The sequence below is a fragment of the Aulonocara stuartgranti genome (genome assembly GCF_965226115.1).
Source record: "Aulonocara stuartgranti genome assembly, chromosome: 5".
Lineage (NCBI taxonomy): Eukaryota > Metazoa > Chordata > Actinopteri > Cichliformes > Cichlidae > Aulonocara > Aulonocara stuartgranti.
Window position 1 is genome coordinate 5,043,233 of NC_138943.1, and position 25,690 is coordinate 5,068,922.

General features: G+C 41.2%; 1 protein-coding gene across 3 annotated transcripts in view; it reads right to left on the reverse strand.

The window, feature by feature from the left end:
• The window catches only part of ppp1r16b (protein phosphatase 1, regulatory subunit 16B), a 92,049-nt gene extending 81,727 nt beyond the window's left edge, over window positions 1–10,322 (reverse strand). Inside the window, exon 1 of one of the 3 annotated variants that reach the window (XM_082534241.1) lies at window positions 10,145–10,322. The gene's annotated coding sequence lies outside the window, so the exon portion shown is untranslated. Of the gene's footprint in view, window positions 1–6,881; window positions 6,906–10,144 lie in introns of those variants that run through there. The other 2 variants (XM_082534238.1, XM_082534240.1) reach the window with 2 other exon arrangements.
• Window positions 10,323–25,690: the final 15,368 nt, after the last annotated feature.

A 25,690-nucleotide genomic window follows, 5' to 3' on the forward strand; every position in this document is an offset into this window, starting at 1 on the left:
GAGGGCTACGAGTGGTCCAAAACTTCACAGGATGCGATTTCACTTTGTCATTATTGTCAGACGAGACATATGGCAAAAATATCTTAATATATTTAACACAGCTGTCATTTCTATATACACTGGGGGACCTACAGCAGGTGTGAACTATCGGTTTTTGCAGCTAATTTAACAGATTTTTTGCAAGTTCCCTGCGTATAAGAGGCTTAAGTCCTCTGATCTAGTGTGAGTCATCTGTATTCCTGTCTTATAGTCCATTAAGCAAACTTTGAAGGAGTATAACTCACCTCCTCTCACCGGCGGGCACTTTGCAGTAAAGATTCATGTCCCTGCCACGTCCAAAAAAACACTTTAATTATTCTCCTTACTCTGCTTTGTTGTTATGTGCATCTGTAGGCTGCATTTGCTTGTCATCTTCGTTAATGCGTGACGGCCCTTTTCATTCTTTGAGACGCTCCTTTAGTACAAATGTACAGCTTTTATTTCACCTGCCCACACGAGCCCATTGCTTTCTGTTACATCAGTATAAAAGCATGCAGGTTTAGAGCTTTAAAAAAAAAAAAAAAAAAAAAAAGAGCGCGAGAGACCCACAGCATACACCTTTTTAACTTTCCTTTAGAAAACATCACACTGCTCCTCTTTCCCTCAAGTTCTGAGTTGGGCGTGTATCTGAAACGGGTGCTTTCTGTAGGACCACATTTTTCTAGTGTGGGGGCGTCTCACAAAAGGCCTGACGCCAAAGCAAAGGAAAGCTTGACCTGCACACGACAGCAGCTCATGTTTAGCGCCCGCTGTCCGCTCCGGATCCTGGGTGGAGTTACTCATCAATCCGCTGCACACTAACACGAGCAATTTGTGTTTATTTTAGAAGCATCTTTTTGTTTATTTATATAAGGGTTTGACCACGACACGCCCTGGCCTCGAGGGTCTATAACCCACCCTGCTGCAGTCAGTGTGCTCTATCTCCAGGCAGATTCAGGAAATATCTTCTGCTCTTTAGGTTTTTGTCCCTGCTAGATTTTCCCTCCTATTCTTTCTTTCCTCTCTGCCTTACATTCGATTCATTTCACTGCTTAATAACGGTTTGAGTCCCCGGCTAAAACCCAGCCAGAGTAAACAAGGGTTAGAGTCAGCCAGCCTGCAGTAAGTGTCACTTCTAATCCACTACTAAACCAAGATGAGTACGCAGTGAGCCTGCACCGTGCCAGTAACCGCGGGCAGAGCGAGAGTCAGAGATTACGTGCCGATTTCTCATTTTACTTTTCTACAAAGCAAATATTCGTCTGTATTTGTTAGATTCAGAAAAGCAGAAAAAGAGAAGAGCGCCACAATCTGTTCTTCCTGCTGGGCAATTTGATGCTCCTCCGTGAGTGAAAGGTGAATGAGCATATGCGTCATTTGGGGGTTTCTTAAAGGATAATTCCACTTTATTTCCACCCGGTGTACTTCCTGTTCATGTGGATGTTTCAGCCTAATGGTTCACGCCAACTTTGCCCCCCTACTCTGGAGATTTGCAGAAATGTGAAGGCAAATAGCACATCTGACCAGCAAAATGTAACATTGATAACAATATTATTATTTATGGCAATAACAATATGGCTTTTGATAAATAGAAAAATACCAACATATGAATATTAAATGTGTTTCTTAGAGATAGGGGCTAAGGTTGTATTTGGTGAGAGAACCTCTGCAGTGTCTGCTCTGTAGTAATCGTGGTAAAGAGAAACTTGAGCACACAAGGGAGGCTTCCAATGTACCGGGCAGTTCACTCCCACAGTGATCATCTCGATGAGCTGTTAATCATGGCCAGATGAATACGCAAATACAAGCAGAAGAAGTACACTTCCCTCGACCGGTGTCTGGGCTCATCGTTAGAGACAGGGTGAGGAGTTTGGTCATTCAGGAGAGCAGAGCTAGTCCTAAATGCTGAAAGGAGCCACTGAGTGGGTTCAGGCATTTCAAGAACATGTCCCCTGGATGCCTCCTAGGTGAAGTGTTTCCCACAATTACTACCAAGAGGAGACCCCAAGGTAGATCCAGGACACGCTAGAGAGATTAAATCTCTCTGTCGGCTGGCTTGGAAACACCTTGGTATTCCCCAAAAGACCCAGAGGATGTGGCTGGAGGAGAGGAAGGCCTGAGCATCTCTGCTTAGATCACTGCCCCAAATACCAACCAACCAACCAATACTGAGGGTTGGTATATACTTCAGTTGCTTATATTCATAGTACATGACGAAAGGAAAGATAGAAATTGTTATTACATTATGATAAATAAGAAAGGTAAAAACCTTTATGAAAGAGTAAATGATACCACAGACTGGAACAAAAGCAAATAAGTAGGAAGGCAGATCATCAGAAGCAATTCAGCTGAACAACCAGACACGGAGTTTTTGGTTTTTTTTTAGAAAAAACAATTATAACACTAGCAGTCTAAATTTGTCACATTAATGTTAGAAAATGTTGTGTTTTCTTAATCACGCTCACTTGTCTGTATGGAATTATTGCAATTGGTTTTTACTTGTGTTGTATTTGTTTTAATCTCAATGAAACTTGCCCCACATAATAATGGAATAAGCATGCCACTCTTTGCATTAAAGTAGATGAGAATGAACGAAGAATTGTAATAAAATCACCATTTGCAACATCAAAAAAATCATTTTAAAAGAAACACAAATCAAAGACACTTTGAGACAACTTCAAGATAAGGCAGGAAAACATAAAAACATCCTTAGAGGAGGTACCGTATTTCCCGGACTACAAAGCGCACCTGAATATTAGCCGCACAAGCTAAAATCAGGGGAAAATCCTGTTTTGTACATACATTAGCCGCACCTGACCAAAAGCCGCAGGTGTTTCAATGTTGACTTATCATATGTAAGAGAATATGCACAAAGTGAATTGTCAGGAAAGAGATGGCTGTTTGGAGACACACCCCTTTTATTAATATTTTGAAAATCAAGTTATGGGTACATATTTGCACATGTGCTGTGCTTCATAAATGAGTAACAAATGTAGTACATAACAGTAACCTACAGCACACCAGAAAAATAGATTCAGACTACCTTTTAGGCTCAGGTGCAGTGACACATCTTTAACAAGAAGAAAAGTCAGTCATTCACCACCATCTTCCTGCGCACTAAAACCACCAAAGTCCTCTTCTCCAGTGTCGGATACGAACAGGCTCAGGATGGCTTCGTCATCCACTCTCAGCTTCTTTCCTTCGTTGTCACTTTCAAAACCAAAGATAATCCTCATTGTCATTGTCAGTGTCGGAGTCGAACACCCTCTGAAGGGCCGTGGCGGTGTCCTCCTCTCCATCATGCAGCAGTCCAGCCCTTCGAAATCCGTTGGTGATCGTGGATGTTTGCACACTTTTCCACGCTGTCAGAATCCACCGGTAGAGTTGAGCACAACTTGCTTTTCGCAAGTTTATCGCCGCTCGTCATCCACGCCTCCCGCTGAACGCGTAGCGCTACTTTGAAGTTTGTTTTTCGCGCTACTTGTACGGCACTATGTTGCCTGGCGGATGGACATGTGACCAACACACCACTCTTGAACCCCGATCCTTCCGCCAGGCAACGTAGTGCCGTACAACAGCGGAACAAACAAAACAAATCGTCTTACGATATCACAAAAATCATGGACAATCTATAGAAAAGCCGCACCTGACTAAAAGCCGCAGGGTTCAAAGCTTGTGCAAAAAGTAGCGGCTTATAGCCCGACAATTACGGTAATTAGATAGCTGGGGGACTACAGCCCTGCAGCGACTGTGAACCACAGCAGAAGAGAAATGACCACATCCCTGTAACTGTGGTACCGCTCTACTCCCTGTCCTTTCTGTAGATTAATGCTGGAAGTGTTGTGTATCAGCAAGGACATGTAGATCATCATCATGTCTAGACACTGATGCACTTTTAAAACATTTGGTCTCTTGTGAGGTTTACTAAAAGGAAGCTTTCAGATAAACTTGTGCTCACTCATCAATTTTTAAAGAGATACAGATGCAAACATTTTGAAGAGATCCTACAGTTAAGGAATCAAAGCTACAGAGAATCAGTTAGCACTATTTTTAAGCTCACAGAACACCAACAGGCAAAATATATATGTGTGTGTGTGTGTGTGATTTGAGCAAAGTTGCTCATAAAAATAAAGGAAAAAGAAAAAGGGGACAAACTTGGAGATGCATCTACGGTCATGCAAGCTCAATGCAGAAGAAACCACGCAAGAGTTCAAACCACAACTCACTCACACACACACACAATTACTGTGCAACTGCAGCCTTGGCACGACCAGGCACGACCAAGCACCAGAGCATGCGGTCAATTTTAGACCAATGGGTGCAGGGCACAGACAGAGAAGCAAGACAGAGCAAAGCAGACATTAAAGGGACCATCTCCAACAATGCAGGGAGAATTCATAAAAACAAGCCATCAAAAAGCAGGGATGCACACACACACACACACACACAGACCCAAGGATGGTTTCAACAACACTTTCAATGTTGGCTGAATTTTCCCTTTGAAGTGCAACAGCTGTGGTCGTCTAATCTAAGAGCCATTTTGCTCATCAGGAGAGCAGAATAAAAGCACGACACTCTGTGAACAGCGACTATTTTGCAGCCTTCACCTGAGAGCCCTTTTACTACTGCCTGGTATCTGTAGGTTATAGATACAATACCATCAATACAGCACAAAACAATCCAAGAATTTCATGTGTATACAAAGAGGCATATGTTGAACTCAAAGAAAACCAGAGAGGCTCAGTGTGCTTCACACAACAATGTGAGGAAAAAACCTTTACAATCCCCCCTCAGTCAAATGCCTTCCTGAGCACAGTGCAAGCCTCAAACTCTATGAGCTCACTTCCTGTTCACTAGCTTGCTTGACTGACTACTCTGGCAGGTCTGTCTCTGCAGAAAAAAAGCACATAGAGAAATAGGCTGAAAGGTGTATATTTATAGCAGGGGGTTATAAAAAATAAAAAAAAAAGCCAAAACCCTAAATCCTTACAGACACTCTATAAGCATGAAAACCTATAAAGATGTGTTGTTTTTGCTTTAACGGCAACAGCAGAAAAGTCAAAATAGAACCTTTAGCTCTGCTATAAGAACATCAATGACGAGTGTTAAGGGCATCTACCTCTTCAAAGTCATGCAGGTCCCCCTCCATGATATTCAGAAAATACAGCAGGGGAGCGAGACCAACAAGTGTAGGAGATGAGGCCCTGTGGTTAGTGTGTGACAGAGGGAGGGTCAGGGGATACAATGTAGCCTGGGCAGAGACGTAGAGCTGCTAGTCAGAGCTAACCAGCCATGAGAAGCTGTCAGACTCGCTGTGAGGGGACTCTGGTTGAGCTTTGACAGTCACTAGAAACACAATTATGGCCTTTTCAAAAGCTCACTATGCGGGAGCAGCACTGTCCCGAAAGCCATTTTGCCGGCCTTTGGACTTTCAGTAGTGGATATTTGAAGCTTCGTGCAAGTGCCGGGGACTCAAAATCACCTTACACAACAAAACAAGTTAACGACCATGGCTGCAGACGTACAATGTTAACTGAGAGAGAAACTTAGACACCAAAGAATGTGTCATACTTTCTCTTCCATTCAGCTGTGCACTCTGTCAGAGGTAAAAGCTCGCTGTTCGCTCACTTGCTGGAAAGAGCAGAGTCAGAGGGAGAGCTGTACCTGCGCCGGGAGAGCAAGACCTCGTTGAGAAAAGAAAAAAAAAAAAGGTAATGTCAGTACAAAGGAGTACATGTTTCTTTGAAGCTTTTTCTGAGAGAGAGAGCGAGAGAAGAAGAAAAAAAAGTTGCTAAATGCAGCGAGAAGGTGGCAGTACAACTGCCATTTGAGTTCTCAGTAAAGATGGAAAAGTGGTGTATAAATACAAATCCATTTACACCGCTGTCCCCATGCTGGGACATTAAGCGGTGTGCAACTGTCTTATTGATCAGCAGCTTAGAGGCACATCGCAGCTCTCTGCACCTGAACTGTCGACTTTATCGTTTCCAAAATGAAATGAAAAAGCAGGTTCAATTCAGGTGGCATCTTTAAAAAAAAAAAAATCACATTGGAGTTGCTGGTTTTTAAGTGGACAGTGACCATTTGCAGATTAAATGCTCTGCAGCTAAACCTCCACCCACCGAGCAGACTGATTAGGGCTGCGTGGTGCTAAAGAAGCTAACGCACATCTCTGCAAAGCACTGATGTTTGTGGTTTTATCCTCTCAGTGAGGGGTCGCATGGGGGGCTGGGGGGGTTAAGATATCCTAGCATCAGTCAGCAGGGGATCCGCCATTACTCCCACTGATCACTTAAGTATTTACTCAGCTGAAGCCCACCACTTCACAGACGGTCCAGAGGAGAGTATAAATTAGATGAATACATGCAGAAACGCCACACAAGTGAAAATGTGTGATGATGAAAGACAGATGAAGGATTATTAAATCATACTGAACACAATTAGCAATCATGCAGTTTTTTTAAAGCCAACCTGTTTGAATGATTGCCTGTTTTCTTAGATTGGAAAATAAGAATCTGAATTCTGGCCTGTTGGTTGGACGAAACCAAACATTTTACTACATTATGTCAGAATTTGGAAAATTGTGACGGGCATTTTTTATTCTTGCATGATCAATCAAAATAGGTCATGTGTAAGCTCAAAGCAGATAATAAACCGAGGTCTCACTATGAACGCGGGACCTTCTGCTTCACATCTTACTCTGCTCTTCTGACCAGTGAGCATAGTGTTTGCATTGGTATATTTTGGCTTGTTGGATTTTCCCTGCCTTACAAGAAACCATAGCAAAGTTTACAAAATCACCTACAGATTTAGAGCAGAGCAAACAAATTAGAGGTCTGAAAGTGCACTTAAAGCAAATTTACCTGACCAGCATTCCTTCCCTGGTGATTTATACCCAACCGCAAAATAAAAGCATTCACACTCAAGCCCACTTTCAAGTCAACCTGAAGACAGCAACAAAAATCAACAAATCTACACCTTAGGAGACGGCTGTGGACTTTGAGGACCTCTAAGTAGGCTTGATAGCTGCCCTGCGATTTGCCTGTCTTAGTATTAAGACCACAGATTAGCAGTCAGTGCCTGCTCCTAGCTGTAATCAGAGCGCTGATCTACTATAATCGCTTATCCATAGTAAGAAAGCGCACTGGTTTGGGGTGCAGCTCAGATAAGACCTGTTTAGCAGCAAGCAGCTGAGAAACAGATTTCCAATTTATACAAAGAAACACAAGTTTTATTTCACGCTTCTGCTGACCCGCTTTGATGCCCCGTTTCACTGCAGGCCCTATTTAAGTATCAAGCGAGGCCAGTGTTTCAGCATCCCTCCAGGGCTGTTTCTGTTTCAATATTTTATGAGCAACAGTCAAATCACCGTGTTGGAATAATTAAACATCAGTTAGGGCACAAAGCTGCAGAGAATATATGGAGGCAGCTCTTCAGTGAGGAGGGAGTAGTGAAGCATAGCAATGGGGCTCCTTAGAGATCAGAGACGACTCACTCAGACACTCACGGGAATATAATTTTGCCATTACTCTGTATAACTGCTGTTGGTAATGTGGACGAGTGCCATGTTAATGTGCCTGTGTGGGTTTGTGTGTGAGCTAAACAATAACGGCAGGCAGACGTCACAATATTACGCTTGAATGTGGCATCTGTTACCGCGCATAACTTCACAGAGAGAAATTCATTATCAGCACAGTTTCGATTTCGATCTAATCCAACATAGAGGCAGTTTGCAGTTACAGTACATTTACAAGGCTTCAACATTTTCTGGGGATTTCACTGTATTTTCCAGTTTATTTTATCCCTAATAGTTGTCAGTTGCTTGTTTTTCACAGCTAAAGTTTAACTTTTACACTAAAATCAGTTCACAGCCACATCTTACATGTTTCAAAGATATAGACTTTACATCTTAGCGCTTCGCTTAAAGTTCAACCAGTTTAACCTTTGACCTTGTTAATAAGTAAATACTTCAGCCTACTCCTTTTCAAACAAATAATGGAATGATATTTTGTAATGATTGTGAAGGCACATGTTTGAAATGTTTGAAATAAAAATGAACTGAACTGAACTGAATGTGTGATCTATTAATCAGCAGCTGATGGGATGACAGTCGCTGTTACCTGAAATAACAACAGCTGGGGGTTGAATTTATCTGTTCGATTGATTATCGGCATTATTACTCAAAACAGTGTGGCCAAATTTGCATTAAAGGCACAGCTTGCCCCCAATTTAGAAGTGATAAACTTTTGGAGTCGCCTCATATATTCACAAATACAAACTTTTTTCTTCATGAAAATTTTGCAAACTAATCTGGATCCAGATATCCTTTCGAATCCAGCAACAAAACTTTGCAGAGGAATGCCGTCTAACTGCTCTTTATTTCTGATCCCTCCTGGGGCCTCCCTGCTACCTGTCACACAAGGGTTGCACCCTCAAGTTTATTATATTTCTATCTGCATCGCAGAGTGAGCTCAGCTGGTACAGTTGACCTCTGGTAGTCAGTGGTTATCTAGTTAAGCACCAACTTGCACAGTATATTTAGCAGCAGCACAATCCGGACTCCTGTTTGTGATGCACACCTGCAGGAGTCCAAGATTTGGGTGTTGATGTTTCGCGTGTACAGACACGCTTCGTCGCTCTTGTGTTGTCGCATGCATGTACAGCAGACATGCACGCAGTACAGCAGAGTGAACCGTCACTCCCCAACATAAGCCAAGAGCCAGTGCAGATGCTGAGAGGAACAGCAGGCGGAAAGCGTTCAGGATGTCTCCACACATCAAAGATTTAAAGGTAACACAGCCAGGCAAGAAGCCCACCTGTCTTAGCAACGGGTACACCTGGCACAAAACGAGATGAATGCTGCTGATGATGTTTGGTGCACATCTCTGGAAGCAGCACATTAGGACACTACTGATATCATCACAGCACTGGGAGGGTCAAACAGATGTTTAATGTGGCCTGATGTGCATTGTAGCCAGCACAGAACGGGTTGTGGTCATGAAATAAAAATAGCAGCCATTTTCAAACGTTTTAGTCACTTATGTTAGAAAAAAAAAAGCCAACATATTTGCCAGTTAAAGCTGCTTACATGAGAATTTCAAGCTCTTTTCTGTCTGAGGTCATTGTGAAGTGAATCTCTTTAGACTGTTGGACTGTTGGATGAATTTAGGGATTTGGGGGTGTGGGCGGGTGTATTATGACATGATAAAGGCAGTATTTAGGGGAGTATAAGCTAATGCTTAAACCCTGGTTGAATATATTTGACCAAATCCTTTAATGGATAAAGTGATTATCAAACAAATCAGCAATGAAAAGTACTGTTAGTGATTTTAATGGCTGATTTTGGCATTTGCTGGTTATTCTGCAGGATTTTGCACTGGTGATGGACAAAAAGGGGCAGTTTGCACATTTAATATAACATTTAGGGTCATTTTTAAGTACATCTTTATTATACTCATACATATAAGGGTTACATATTAGACTAATCATTTCAAATCACATAAAGGGGAGGAATAAGTGAGCATGCTACAGTAACAATAAAGCGGAAACTGTATGAGTGCACATACGAAAATGTCCTATATAAAAGTTAAGACGAAGACTCTGCTCGTCGGCACGTAAAGCCTGAACATCGGTCCTTTCAGCCTGGATTGTGGGAGTCTCAAACTCACAAAGTAAATGCAAAATAAACATCTGCAGCTTCGCCCGCTGCAAACAGTCCCGGTGTCCCAGCAGCAGGCAGCCAGCACTCCCGGACTAAAGGAGGGGGAAGACCCATGTGTGTCACCGCAGCGCTGTTATACCAACATCCATGAGGAGATGTTAAAGCCGCTCAACCCGTGTTGTTGTGTTTACTGGCGCCAGCAGCGGAAACGACGCTTTTCACCGGTTTAATTACAGCTCAGTAAGGCGTCTGGTGACCCGCTAAAGGCGGTAAAGTGCGCTAGCTCGGAGTGCTCCAACAGTAGCCGGACATGCCTCTCCTCCTGCCTGTCTACTGCCCCCTTTTCCTCCACGGGGGGAAAAAAATTCCCTTCTTCCATCTTCTGGTTTAGTCTCAAGCGGTCCACGGCAAACACACCCGAAATTAGAAAGAGAGCTGGCAACATGTGTGGATGTTTGCACTCACCTCAGTCCGGGGTGTTCACACTGAGCAGAGGGTCCACTGTGGTATCCAGGAGGTTTAAAGTTGTCCCGTTAGTAAAGAGACAGCAGCTGGTGTGAGGAGCTCAGAGTGTGTGTGTCTCTGTTTGTGTGTGTGTGAGTCTGCAGAGTGCCTCTCTCTCTCTCTGTGCTTCAACACCAAGTCACTCCTTGAGGGCGGCGCTAAGAAGGAGGCGGAGACTGATAGAGCCACGGTGGATGGCAGTGGTGCACAGAGTGGTGGCCCGCGGAGGCACCCTTTCACATACATTACGGGTTTTCTCCATTGCTTTGGTGCAAATGTCACTGCAGGACCAGTTAAAGGGTTTTTCACATGTGTGCAACTATGCAAGGGCAGTCAATCAGGGGCGTTTTCAGGATTTTCTAAATGGGGTGGCACAGGAGGGGACCATGAAGACAGCTGAAAGGGGGGGAAGGGCGCATGAAACCAAAATGTTGGGTCAGTAATATTTGATAAGTGTAGATAACTGCTGTAAAAACCACAAATTCTCAAGATCTTCCACAGCCCAGCGTCCTATAGCAGATTTATTATGTGAAAAGTGGAGCTGTAGAAGAATTTAAACATAACCTTGTGATGAACAGTTTTATAAATAATAGATTTATTTACTTCTTTAAAGGTTATAATCCTATTTAAATAGCTTAATAGTTCACAGATTGTATATTCAAATATATTTAAAGTACATAAAGTAAATGTATACATGTGAAAGTCAACTTTAGGATCCTATACATCAGCGGTCACCAACCTTTTTTGCGCCTTTGTCAGTCCGACAATATTTTCACGGACTGGCCTTTAAGGTGTCGCGGATAAATATAACAAAATAAGACCAGTACCGGTACCAAAAAAAGAAGATTTATTCATAAGACACGGGAAAAGACCCAGGGAAACCGAGTTAACGATAAAAACAATTAAAAAAAATAACGCTAAAAACAAATAAAAACCCTGAAAACCACAAATTTCACACCCGAGCCTCAACTCTCACAGCCCGGTACCAAACGACTCGGGGGTTGGGGACCGCTGCTATACACAATATTAGTAAGTTATAATTATTGAATTGCTGAGATATATATATATGTCTGTAATGTTCATGACCTTAAATATTTGCAGTATTTGTAGACCTTAAATATTTGGATCAAGTTTCTAAGTAACTTGGTCCATAATAATGCAATCCAGAAATAATAAGTAACTAAAGCTTTAAAATAAATAGTATAGAGTACAAAATGAAGTAATTGTATTCAGAATACAGTGGAGAAAAATCAGATAGCAGTGTAGTACTACTTCAAGTACTTGATTGAATGTACTCAGCTACATTCCTACTCATCCAATCAGTGCTTTCATCCAATGGTGTTGTTAGGCATTGTAAGATTAACGGTACTCTAGTGCAACGGTTTTGGTGGGGAGGCACGAGGAGGGGACCAATCATATTTCTAAGGGGAAGTGATACCACCCCTTGTCCCTTCCTAGACACACCCCTGCAGTTAATCAATCCAAATCTGTGATCAGTAAATAAAAACTAAGACCATTATTTCAAGATTTAGACACCAAATGGTTTTATAGTTTTATTAAAAACATTACTGGCTTTGGAAAGAGTACTGCAAAAATGTGGGACTAATGTAGAATAAAAAGGGTTCAGATGCAAAAATGAAATGTCAAGGACTTTTTTTAAAACTGCTGAAAGTGAGAAAAGCAGAATGATCATTGTGAAACTATATTAATCAAAAAAGAGACATATATATATATATATATATATATATATATATATATATATATATATATATATATATATATATATATATAATATCAGGAAGAAGGAACACGAGAAGCTGGAGAAATACCAAGGGCTCAGAGAAGAGCTCGAGAGGATGTGGAGGGTGAAGGTAACGGTGGTCCCCGTGGTAATCGGAGCACTAGGTGCGGTGACTCCCAAGCTAGGCGAGTGGCTCCAGCAGATCCCGGGAATAACATCGGAGATCTCTGTCCAGAAGAGCGCAGTCCTGGGAACAGCTAAGATACTGCGCAGGACCCTCAAGCTCCCAGGCCTCTGGTAGAGGACCCGAGCTCGAAGGATAAACCGCCCGCAGGGGCGCGCTGGGTGTTTATATATATATATTAGGGGTGCAACGATATTCGTATCGATATTGAACCGTTCGATACAGTGCTTTCGGTTCGGTACGCATATGTATCGAACAATACAACATTTGTAATTTATTTTATCAACTTTCCTTCCGACGATGCTGTCTGTGTTGAGCGCTCAGTGAATCTGCGTTCGACTACTCCGCCTAGGCTGCACTGTCGAGCGCAGATCCACTGAGCACTCAACACAGACAGCATAGTCAGAAGGAAGAGCGCAGGGCAAGCTAGCAAGACACATGGACCTCCCCCACCCTCATTCAGATCTGGCGTTTGGAATTATTTTGGTTTTCATGTGACGTATGACCCTGAAGGTAAGCGAGTCATGGACTAAAGTAAAACAGTATGTTGGATGTGCCATGCAATGCTCAATTACATGGGTGGGAACTAGTGTGTTAGCGCAGTTAGCTCGTTAACATGTTGGCCGTCTAGCCCCACACACGGGGCGATCGGCGGTAGCTCGTTAACGGAGATTTGCCGTGTTGTGGCATTAAGGTCATTTCAACGAGATTAACCTGAAAGCACTAGTGGGAACACAACGAATATGACTACACATTTACGCAGACATCATCCTAGTGCAAAGACCAAAACAACAAGCATGCTACTAACTTTAGCTGAGTCATTTAGACAGCTGTTAGCACATGATTCTCCTTATGCTGCTGAGAATATAGCCCAGAAGAAGCGGATAGTATAGCTTTTATTTTGGAAAGAGACATTTCTCTGTAATAAACTCTCTTTTCCAAAGATGAGTGATTCCTCAATCAGATACAGGGCTTGCAATATCGCTAGCCCGACGTCCTGGAGCTAGCGATTTTTTTCAGTCGGGCTACCAAAATCTATCTCTTCCCTGCCCGTCGGGCTATTGTAGGAAGGAAAAATATATGTCAATGCTTTTGCATTCTTTCAGAAATGTAGCTGGGTAATTATGTCATTGGCATCGGTGAGCGACTGTCAATATGTGACATATTGAAATCGCGTTTGAATTTGCGCTTGTTTTTTTGCTTTCACTTTGCAATCGCGCGAACTGTGTATAGAGAGCGACAGCACTGGGCCCTGTGCTTCGTACGTCGCTTACTACATCCAAGATCAAATGAAACATCCAAGACCAAACCATCGCGCTAACCGTGAGCGCGCTAATCCGGTTCCCCGAACACACCTGCTGTTGACGATTAGTACAGCTGGACGCAGTAATGTGACATCACTGGGTGTCGTAAAAGGGGCTACGCATCGATAGTGGAAACATTGATCGGCAACCCTCTGATTGGTCGGCAAAAATGTCGACGGAGCGCGCTCGGCTCGGTATTTTTCGGCAGCAGAGCAAGAACTCTTGAGTGAGGGATTTCAGGAGTTTCAGAGTTCAATCAGAACGCAAGGGAACACTGCAAAGGCTGCAAAAGCAAGGAGAGAGGGCTGGCAGAAAGTTGCTGACAAATTAAACTCGTAAGTAATTTAATAATAACAATAATAATGGATTGGGTTTATATAGCGCTTTTCAAGGCACCCAAAGCGCTTTACAATGCCACTATTCAGTCACTCTCACATTCACACACTGGTGGAGGCAGCTACAGTTGTAGCCACAGCTGCCCTGGGGCAGACTGACAGAAGCCAGGCTGCCATATCGCGCCATCGGCCCCTCTGGCCAACACCAGTAGGCGGTAGGGTAGATTTATCATATCACACTATATTATCCAATATTATATTACATTATATTATATTATAATATGTTATATTATATCCCCTTTCACATTAGAGCCACAACAGGACCCACTAGAACATGGGAACAGGTAAAAGTGACATATAAGAATATTCTACAGAATGGTAATATTTATCACTTATATTGCTTTTCGTCTCTTGGAAAGAGACCCTGAAATAATCTGTTTGTTTCTAACAGCAACCAAGAAAAGGGCAGAGCAAAAAAAAGACAGGTGGTGGTCCTGCACCCCCTCGTCAACAAGTTGGTTAAGTAAATAATATCCTCACGGGATAATCGATATCTCTCTATGAGCACACTGTCGCGCTGAGCTAAAGGATCCTGTCTGTCCCGCAATATACGCTGAATTCTGAAAACTCTCCTTATCAATCTTGCACCTTCCGCAATGGGTGGCTCGCGTATACGGACAGGACATGGCTGCGACAGGCTTCCCAAATCCACCTTCGCTTTTATAGCCGTGGTCTCTCATCTTGATTACACAAAGTAATTTGCAATTGCTACTCTGAAATATGAATTACATCTGTAATAATCACATACATGTAATAGAATGTTAATAGTACATTTCCCTTTTTAAGGAAATGACCTGTATCTATCTGTGTGAAATCAATAAATGGATCAGGTGCTGCATTGTCTTTAGTTACATTGATGTTATTTATTTATGGTGAAACAGTGGTGGAATATCGCTGTTGCTTTCGTATGAATGACGCGGGCATACCTGCGTGGCCGCGATCTAATCCTGTTTACATAAAGTAAACCTGCTCCCCAGCAGGTTTACGCTTACGGCTCTGTTGCTATGACAGCAAGTCCTGGATGGGCTTCGGGGAACCGAACGATCCAGGATCACGCGAAATCGTCAACAATCTCATCCAGCTAACTCACTTAGCGCGGTACGAAGAACAGGCCCCAGATCTGTGAGTGATGATAATTTGTGCACCAATTCCTCTGACATCGTCTTATTAATCGTTAGCTTACTATGCAAACATGACAAGTGAAATCTCCCGCAGCTTAAACATGTGAGAGGTTGATCGCGCAGAGAATCGCTGAGCTTATGTGAGTCCGTGTGTAAAAGCATTTCAGTTCTGCTGAGCCAAATAAGACAGGTCAGGGTGAAGAAGTGACAGCCAAAGAAAAGCTTACCACAAAACGGAGAAGTTATGACAAATCAGACTATAAGGCAAAAAGAAAGTGCAGCTTTATGGTTTCATGGACAAAAGAATTTCTGTGGCTGCAATATGACGAGCTATATAACCAGGGCTGCACATAAGTGGTCCGCAGGTGCGCATTCGCTGTCAAAATAAAAAACACGCACAAGGGTTAGGGTTAAATTTAAAAACTGTACTTTTGAGTTAAAATATATATTTATAATTTTAATAAATGCCAAATTAAAAAGGCATGAACATTTTTTTTGTATCGAAAAAATATCGAACCGTGACACCAAAGTATCGAACCGAACCGTGAATTTTGTGTATCGTTGCACCCCTAATATATATATATATACATATATATATATATATATATATATATATATAGATAGATAGATAGATAGATAGATAGATAGATAGATATATCACTCTTTTCCAGGCAAATGTAGAGTGCACAGTAGGTGTATAGCACGTTAATGCAAATATCTAACCAGCCAATCAAATTTCAGGAACCCAGTGCATCTAGGCATGTAGACATGGTCAAGATGACCTGCTGAATGGACTCAAAGGCAGAGCTCACAAAGGCAGACTGAAGTTTTTATTTACAGGTAGATCAGTATAATGAAAATGCACAGAGTGGCGTGGGGGATATCCAGGAAGGGGAAGGCTCCAAGGGGACTCAGGGGTGTCCACACAGGAGGGAGTCCAACTTGCAAACCAAGCCAGCAGCCATTCCACACAATCCAGATCAATGTTCCAGTGATGATTGGCCGTCTACCCACGCCTTAAGTAGGAGCCCCTAATTGCTCATCTTCCACATGTGGGGAACCAGCCACAGGTGAGTTGGGTGGAGACTCAAGAGGAGCCCTGCCTATGGACAATCTTGAACACAAAGCACAGACACACACACACACACACACACACACACACACGCACACACACACACACACACACACACACACACACAGAGAAACAGAGAATGCACTGGGGTGCCCGGGTCCTGACATGTTGAATTATGTCATGTTTTAGATTTGTTTGATCGCCCTCTCCTAGTGATGAATTCTATTTTCTTTAATTACCCGTTTTTCCTTTTTTCTCCCTTTTGTCTTTTTGTCACGCCAGAATTTCTATACCTTATTTATTGTTTCACTTTGATCTCTTAAATGTTTCATTTATTGTTTGTTTCTGATCTTGTCCTGTGAAGCATCATCATCATCATCATTATTATTATTATTATTATTATTATAATTATCATCATTATACCCAATAAACCCACCACACACTAAGACAGTTGACTACAGTTATTCGACTATTCGACTTTACACATGTGGTTCTATAAAAATGGGACAGTCTTCATACAGGAAGTTGCAAGCGTGACGTCAATGATGTGTTAGTAACAGCTGGAAACTGTAGACTGTTGTGAGTTCCGTTTATGTAAATGCTGACAGGCAACAATTTAATCACAACACAAGTGTGTTCAAAGGTGGATTCCGAAGAACTAAATCTTTCACAAGCCAAGCTGCTGTGATAATTCATGTAAAATATGCTTTTCTTTTTTTTTTTAACTTCTTTCTTTAAGGGCCATTCTTAGATTGGAGATGTGTTTAATCACATAAATGGACACAAAATCCAAAAACATATATCTACATACAGATAATCAGTAGTATTCATCTTCATATACTGAATATTTATTTGGTGGGTGGCTGACAGACAGACAGACCAACTGAACTGAATTGAACTATATTGCTTCCTGTTCACAATAGCAGGTGGCACGATGGTCCCCGCAGAGCTCAAAATTGGACACATTTAAAGTGCTAGTAGCTTAAATTATCTCGTGATTCGATGTGACGTAAAACAATGTAACACTCTGCAGTCTGACACAGCCCTCTGGTTGCCTGTTGACTCAAACGTCTCACACATATGCCTAACAGGTTTTTGTTTTTTGTTTTAATTTTTTTAATGAGACCAGAGACGTTTTTTACCACACGATTTCATGCGTTGATTTAGGCCTTTAGAAAAGGCTTCTAATGAGTGTCCCAGATTTCAGCCTGAGCTTTCCCACATTAAGAACTGTGCACCATCTTTTAGCACTATGGCTGCAATTTCTTCTCTGTGTGTCTGCGCATCTGCTTTTTCAGATATGATTAGAGAAAAACCTCAAAGATTTCAGAATGGTCTTGGGTGCAGATTATGTTATAGGCTATTTACTTTTCTCTATGACATTAAATCACTACATTTAGAGGTACGCATAAAATTATGTTATCTATATTCTTGGATTCACTCATTTGCACTACTTTTGCAGCCTGTAAACCTGAAATAACTACATGAAAGCTACTTTTGGTGGCTTTGCTCCCTTATTCACAGGAGTCACCACAGCGAGTATCATACCATACAACTCTAATTATAAAGCACTTTAAAACAGCCACAGGAATACCCTTTTTCTGTACAAAGAAAGGGAATAAATACATTGAAAATGATAAAAATAAAATAAAATAAAAATAACACTGATAGAAAGAACTACAATATAAAAATAACAAGTAAGATCAGTGCCTGATTCTGGATCAAAAGCCCAAGAGTATAAATGCATTTTAAGATGAGTTTTCAAAATGGACATTGTAGACCGATGTCTAACATTTAAACAAAATTAATCCACAACTTAGGGACAACCATGGAGAATGCTCTGTGGTTTTTGTATATGTAGGAGCAACTGGTCAGACGTCCTGAGAGCTCAGACAGTTCAATTCAGTTGAATGCAATTCTATTTATATAAAACCAAACCACAACAACAGTCGCCTGAAGCAGCTTTACCCAATAAGAGTGTAGGGGTAACGCAGCAGAGGTAAGCCTTTTCAGCGCTGCATTACCCTTCCTACCCTTCCTCATGTAACCCCAGAGAGATTTGTATTTCTTCCTGGGATTAAACTGAGGATGTTTCATTTATTAGGTGAATGTGTAAACCACTACTGGTCTTTATCTTTATTGCAGTCAAAAAATTTGACCAATAAAGCTGTTTCTAATTCTAGCTTTCCCCCCCCCTACACATCAGCCTTGTTGCTCTAATAACACTAATGTTTGTTTTCCAGCTACGTTTAATTTAAATTTAAACCTTTTATCCCAATGAGAGAATATTTATTGTAAGCTTTACATTACATTTATTAATTGCCAGTATTCTTACTCATCTTAAGGCTCAGGAGTTGTCAGTAACAGTCTGAAGCTGAATAGGAAATTGACTTTGTCTTCGCCACCTCGTCTCTCTACTCAAAAAGTCGACCTTGGATCAGATGTGATGCATATGAAAAAGGAAACGAGCCACTGTGATTCCTGTATCACTCTTTTTATTTCTGTATCTTCAATTCTTGCACATATCTTTTCTCTCTCCTCTGTCTCATATCTATCTCTGGTTATACACCTCAAACAATCTCTCGCAGACTGAAGTGGGTTTTCAAATTTTTAACGTCTTTCATGGAAATATGTGTATATAAAAGCAACAATATAACCAAACAGGACGCTACACTGTATGATTTACTTACCAGCACACTTGTAATTAGAAAACACTTAAATGTCACATTTGAAATGCTCAGCATCCATCACTAAATCCATGGCAAACCATTTTTTTATCATTATGCAGCCACATTAAATTGATTGCAGCTTCATCGAACTGCATCGCTAGGATAAGCTGTACTTAAAATTTACTGAGAAACGTGGCCTGTGCTTCGCTGAGGCTCCTTTTTCATTCTCAGTGGCAGGGGGGCAACTGCAGCGATCACTCTTTTCCAGGCAAAGTCTAAATGGTTTATTTTTTTATGAGTGTCGTTGCACAAAATGAGGCCTTCCACAAATATGTGAAGCCATTCTTCACCCATGCTTCTCTGTGCAATCTGAAAGGGAAAATTAAAAAAAAATGGTGATAATTTTACTATTCTTTTATTATTGCTACCCAACTGGCTTCTATGGACAGTACTGTCAAACAAGTTGTATTATTTCAGCGAGATGTTTCACCTGATGAAAAATGAAATGATCTCAGTATTACGGTAAGAACTTCTAACAAGCAGTTACATATATAATGTGAAATTAATTTGCATCTTCGCAATCATGATAATCTAAAGACTTTATTGATACATCTGTGCCTAAAGATGTAAACTGTAAAAGTGTTAACACCACACACCCTAGCTGAGAATCTGGGTCAGCAACGGCTGATGGAGTTAAGTATTTGCTCATACCTATGTGCCCCCCTTTTGCCTCTTAACCCCAATCTTCCAGGTCCCATGGTGGCTGTAAATGGTGTGCAAGCTTAAGACTTTACTCTACATATTTAATGGATTTGCACTTGGCCCACTTCTCCCAAGGAACAGAAAGGGGTAGTTGTTTTGTTGATAACTCAAAAAACAAAGCCCACAAGTATCAGCAGAGAAAGAGGTTTCGTTCCCCCCTGTTTTAAGCGTCCGTGCTAAGCTAGGCTCACCATCTTCTGGCTCCAGCTTTAAGTTCAGTGGACAGACATGAAAGTCATGTGGAGCTGATTTCTTTAACCTTGTTCAGGAGAGCATGGAGCTGCTTATGGTGACGTGTTTAAAAATGATTAATCTGATCATTAAGCAATGGAACTGAAAGTAAGTTTGCACTCAGAAGCGCTCCATCATCATTGGTTTCATAGTTTAAAAAAGCAGGCAGAGGACAAAAAAGACAAACTGCTTGACTGATGAAACCAGAAGACAGACAGATAATACCCAATGCTATGGCTGAACTCTTCTTGGAAGAGCAACTCGGGCAAGATCATTTTTCTTTGTGTGATGCTATTAAAAATGTATTATAAATCAGCACACAGCACGTCTTTCTGCCCCGCAGTGATCCACCCTCTCTTTTATGCATCTCCATATCTTTGTCTTCTCGCTCTGTTGTGAAGACTGGATTGGCGCCAAGAAGCTGCCACGAGCAATGAGTCCATATTGTTAACTCCCACATTAAGATATTAATACATCAGTGAGGATCGAGTGTGCTCTTATTATCAACCACTTAATTTTTTTCAATCAATTGTATATGAATCAGACTGTTATTAATCATAATGTAATGTATACAGTCACATACTTTCTTGCGGAGCGCTGCTGCATATATTATCGAGCTGCTTCGTGTGGTTTACAACAGAGTGAAGGACTGTCAGTGTCATAATGGGCTTTACACTAAGTATTGAAGTGAATGTAATATTTCTGAAAGTGTTCTCAAGGTACTGGTTTTGTCTACCGGAGCCTGTCCCAGCTATCATAGGCTGAGAGGCAGGGCAAACCATGGACAGGCTGATGGCCAACCATTTACACTCACACCTACAGCCAATTTAGAATGACTAAACCTAACGACATGCATGTGTCTGGACTGTGGGAGGAAGCTGGAGTAGTGGAGAGAACATACAAGTTCTTAGACCAGGAACCCAGGACCTTTCTGCTGTCCGGCCGAAGGCGCTAACCACTGTGCCACCCAAAATATTATTACACATAATGGCACAACATATCAAATTCTTACTTTGTATTTGTATGTACATCCATCCATTTTCTTCCACTTGTCCAATTCAGAGTTGGAGAGTGTGCTGGAACCTATCACAGCTGTCACCCTGGACAGGTTGTCAGTGTGTCTCTGGGAGAACACACAAAGACAGGCAACCTTTCAAGCTCACATTTACTCCTACAGCCAACTCAGAATCTCCAATTAACCTACCCCAATGTACGTCTCTTGGTCTGCGAGAGGAAGCTGAAGTACTCAGAGAGAACGCGCACTGACTCCACACAGAAAAGCCTCAGTTTGGATTTGAACCCAGGACCTTCTTGTTGTGAGGTAACAGTGTGCACCACTGCCCCACCCTGGTACCCTACGCTTGTGTTCTTCTGTTTAAGTAAGATTTTGATTGCACATATCGCAGCATGAACATCTCTATGCTTCTTGCATCTTTGGAAGAAGGTACATTTTGGCTATAATTGTCATAATTGACCTGATTATCCTTTATAAAATAAGATAACTTTTGAAAGATCCTTTGGAAGAACATAACCTAGCAAGGTCAATAAAGACTTCTTTTTTTGACCCAGCTACATTGCTTGATCCATATCCAAGTATCAACCGTGCTAATTATTTTTGCAACTTAAACTAATGTAATCTCTTTGTAAATATATTTGTAGCTGAAAGAGAGTTTTCATCAACATTCGATTCTTGCTTATTTTGTGATCTTAAACTGATAAATAATGAGGGGAAACACATTAAGAAAGACATGTAAAGCCAAGGTGGTTTTTAAAACAATTTTTAAACAACATTTCAGACAGTAAATATCATCCCATGCTGAGGTTTAAATGTACCATCATTAAGCATGACTGCAGAGGTGGAGTGCAAAAAGTACTTGTTGTCGTTCTCTTCTTTCTGTATTGTCTTGAGTAAAATTACAAATCCAGAATCGGTGTCTGAGTGCTGCCAGCTTTAATGTAGCGTGTGTCTGAGCTGTGTGAGTATGATTGAATCACCCCAAACCACCCCTCACCCAGATTCAGCCACCCCTCATCTCTGTCATGATAAGTGTGCTTATGAGAATGTCATCTAATCTCTGTCTGCTACCTGATCAATAACTTCAGCATACAAAGTGTTTTGTTAACGCTATTAGTCACAGGCTTTAAAATCATACTATAGTTTTTTACAGTTTAAATATGCAACAATACTTTAGGCAAGACATCTTCTTCTTCACTGACAAGTTAGATTTCCAAACTAGTCATTATGTCACAAAATTATGCTCATATACACATTTTGAAATTCAGATTCAGCGTCTGGTGTCAAACTCTGCACATGCATCATTCTGCACATTGAAGCTAAAACATCGAGATGAAGTAACAGTATGCAAAGCACTTAAAAAAATCTAAGAGGGGACTTCTACAGCCTGCATAGAGTCTCAAAGCAAAAGCAAGAGTGTGTGAGTGACAGCTGCAAATGACACATGTTGTCCCTTAGCGCCAAAGGAGGGGAACATCTCCTGCAGGCAGAGACTTTTAAAGGTGAAATGAACTGTGAATGCACCAAATTAAGCTATGGATGGAGATTAATGAACAGAGAAATGACTGCACACAATTGACCTTATATTTATGGTTACTTTCACAAACTTTTTTATTACCGCTCAAGTACAGACAAACAGGACTTTAATATCACCAACCATTCCTATGTTATTACGGTGTATCCATATAAATGGCCCACCCTGTAGAAAAATTACAACTCGTACACCCATGACTTTTTTCTTTTTTTGTTAGAAATACCAGGACTTTTTTTCTGCAGCAATTATGCTGTACCAGCGATTCTTCTGAGTACAGAAAACAGTGTCATTATTATGGCCCCAGGAAAGAGAATTCACACAAGACTGTATTTCCTGAGTGCACTTATACTATGGCTATTTGCATATTGCTGATGTGTAACATCGACTTAAGCAAACAAAACAAAGACTTCCAAGCACAAGGAAAGTGGTGCATTGGTTTTGGATAGATAGCTTTTTTTTATCTGGTTTTGTTGTTTTTGCTGTTGTTGTGATATACTGTAAGACCTTATTGTCATCCACAGATTTAGAATGGCTTAAAATTTGTTCATTAAGTTCCAATATAGTTAAAAAATGACAATCATATCAAACTGCAGGATTTTGCATTCGGAGACATAGTTCATTCCTCGACCTCCCCACCCTTCCATGCACAAATGTGGAAAGCATGAGTTCAGGAGGTGAGCAGCAAGACCCCTGTATCAGTGCAATCAGTGATAACAGACGTGACACTGATTTAAGTAGACACAATATGAAAGGTGGAGGTGCTGTTGAGGTCGAGTTCCAAAGTGGCTTGGAGATATATGTATCTAATGTGCACTATGTGCGATGTATGATAAGGTGAGCTAAGACCAACCTTTATTGGTCCCACACGTGGGAAATTTTTTGGTCACGGCAGAAAGTACAAGATAAGAGCAGTAAAAATTAAGAAAAGGAAAAAACCCAATAGAATGGAATAGTATGGAAAGGACGCTTAGCAGGACCAGTGCTGAGAGCAGCTGATCTACTGGGAACTGCAAGTGAGAAATTAGACGGGTTGTGAGCTGATTGAGCTGATTAATGATGTATGAAAAGAGAAAAAAAATGAGATCGCCAATGCCTAAAGATTTACTTTGAAGGGTCTCTTTGGTAGTACTGCTAAGAACACACAGACAAGTGAAATATGACAACAGACCTCAATGAAAAAGTGTTTTTATAAGGAATTGAGGCGGAGAGGCCCAGGATTGTTCTTTAACAACATTTTACACTTTATTGGCTCAGGATGGGGCTTTTCAATGTAAAACCATGATGTTAACTATATCTAGTAGCCATGCTTGTTAGATAAATGTAGTAGGGGTAAAATGTATGATATTTCACCCTTTAATATAGTGAAGTAGAGGTGGTGGCATAAAATTAAGATAAGTGAAGTACTTGCTGCCCACCACTGGCTGCAGGCTCCATCTTCACTCTGTGTTAGATTCTGGCACTTGAACTGAATATTGAGCTCCTCTCCACCCTGCCAATGCAATCAGTGATCATCACGCACATGCTGAGAGGAACAATATTCCGTCTCTGAAGAAAGATCTGAAGGTCTAAGCATTCTTTTGGCAGATTTGACACTTAACCAGATTATGTTGTGATTCAACATTGTGTCATTCTCTCTCATCTGCATTGGCAACAATAAAAATAATTTCTCCTCTGGCTTCTTTTTCTTCTCGGCTTTGTATTGCTGTTCCTTGTAGGCTATGCCAGTAACTGTTAAAGCTTTAAATGTAAACCTATGTTTAGAATTTGGCCGAGACGTCCTTTCATTTCTGGCAATGACTGTACGAAAGCTGCTCTTCCTGTTTGAACAGGCACAAAAATGACATAGCACCTTTCCAAATCTTAAAACACATAACAGCAATAACAGCAGAGGGGTAATTTTCTCTCAGCTGGAGCCGTGCTGCTGTCCGCCCTGCAGTAAAGCTTTCTTTGGAGATTCTGACTGAAATTTAACACCTGTGAACACAGTTAACCGGATCATATACAAAGGTTACAAAGTAAAAGTGTGCAGTAAAAGAAAGAATCCCTGCTTATTCCCTGGACAACTGACTCTTCAACCAAAACAGATACTCTGCTCCTTTGCTTTACATATATTACTGCTATTCACAGCTCAATAGTGACAGTTCTTCAGGGAACTGCCAGCAATTAGTAAAAAGGAATGATGAAAGCGTTCCTTTCACCCTCAATTGCTCTTTGATTGCAGCCTGCGGCTTTATGTAGAGATACAGAAAGGTAAGGGCTCCTTCTAGTGGCTTGTTCAAGAAGTTACATGTAGAAGCAATTCAATAATTATTGTCACGCTGCTAAAAGAAGCACAAAAATACTCATGTTACCAATATGTGAGAAATGGAATATAACTTTCACACGCTGTGTATCTGTATGCCCTCGGAGAACCTTTTAAGTGTAGAAGGATATCACATTTTAATTATGATTCAACTGTAGTGCCCACATTGTGACACAGAGGGGTGCTGGTGTGGTGTTGCACTGCATTTCCCGAACGGCAAAGTGATGCTGATGGAAGCAATGCCTCCCTACACTTTCTACTTACCTCAGCAACTGCGCAATAGTTTTACAAGCTTCTGAATAAGTAGTTGGTGTAGGAATGAGATGGCGCTGCAGTAATGCATTAAAATTTGCGTGTATACTAACTGAAGATTGAAAAGTGAACATAAATAACACTTTATCATTCCATTTGTGAACAAAGTGGGGAAAAGAGATGCTAAAGTTACAAGCAGACGACTTAATATTGATCTTGTGGTCTCGTGACTGAATAGCATAAAACCTACAAAATAATTTTATTAGTTAATTATGATTATTACCATCATCGTTATTATTAGCAACTGCTATTTAATCAATAAATCACGTGGCAGCAGTTGAAATGCCTCCATGTGATGCTGTACGTCACAATGCATTTAGGCACGTAGACATTGTCAAACTGACCTGCTGAAGTTCCAACTGAGCCAGAATAGATTAGAATAGAACAGCCCTTTATTGTCATTGTACATGTACAGCAACAATTGTGGGAGTTAAGTTAAATGACTTTGAAAATGGCATGGTTGTTGGTGCCAGGCAGGCTGGTCTGAGTACTTCAGGTCTGTTGATAGGTGCCACTGCTGTTGAATATGAATGGAAAACTGATGATGCAACTTATCAAAGTGTCACATAGAAGATTGGCCTGAAATCCATTTCTGCTGCATTGTAGAGTCGGATTTTGGCATGAACAACATGGAAGAACGAAGCCAGAGTGCCGTGTAGCATCAGTTCAGGCTGATGGCGGTGGTGTAATGGTGTGGGCGATGTTTTCTCAGCACACTTTGTGGCCCAAGTTGAGCACTGTTAAACACCAAAGCCTACCTGAGTATTCTTGCTCACCGTGTCCTTCCAATGTCACGAAGCTCAAATCATTTCAAAGTTGTGTCTTGAACATGAAAATGGGTTCACTCCATAATCACCAGATTTCA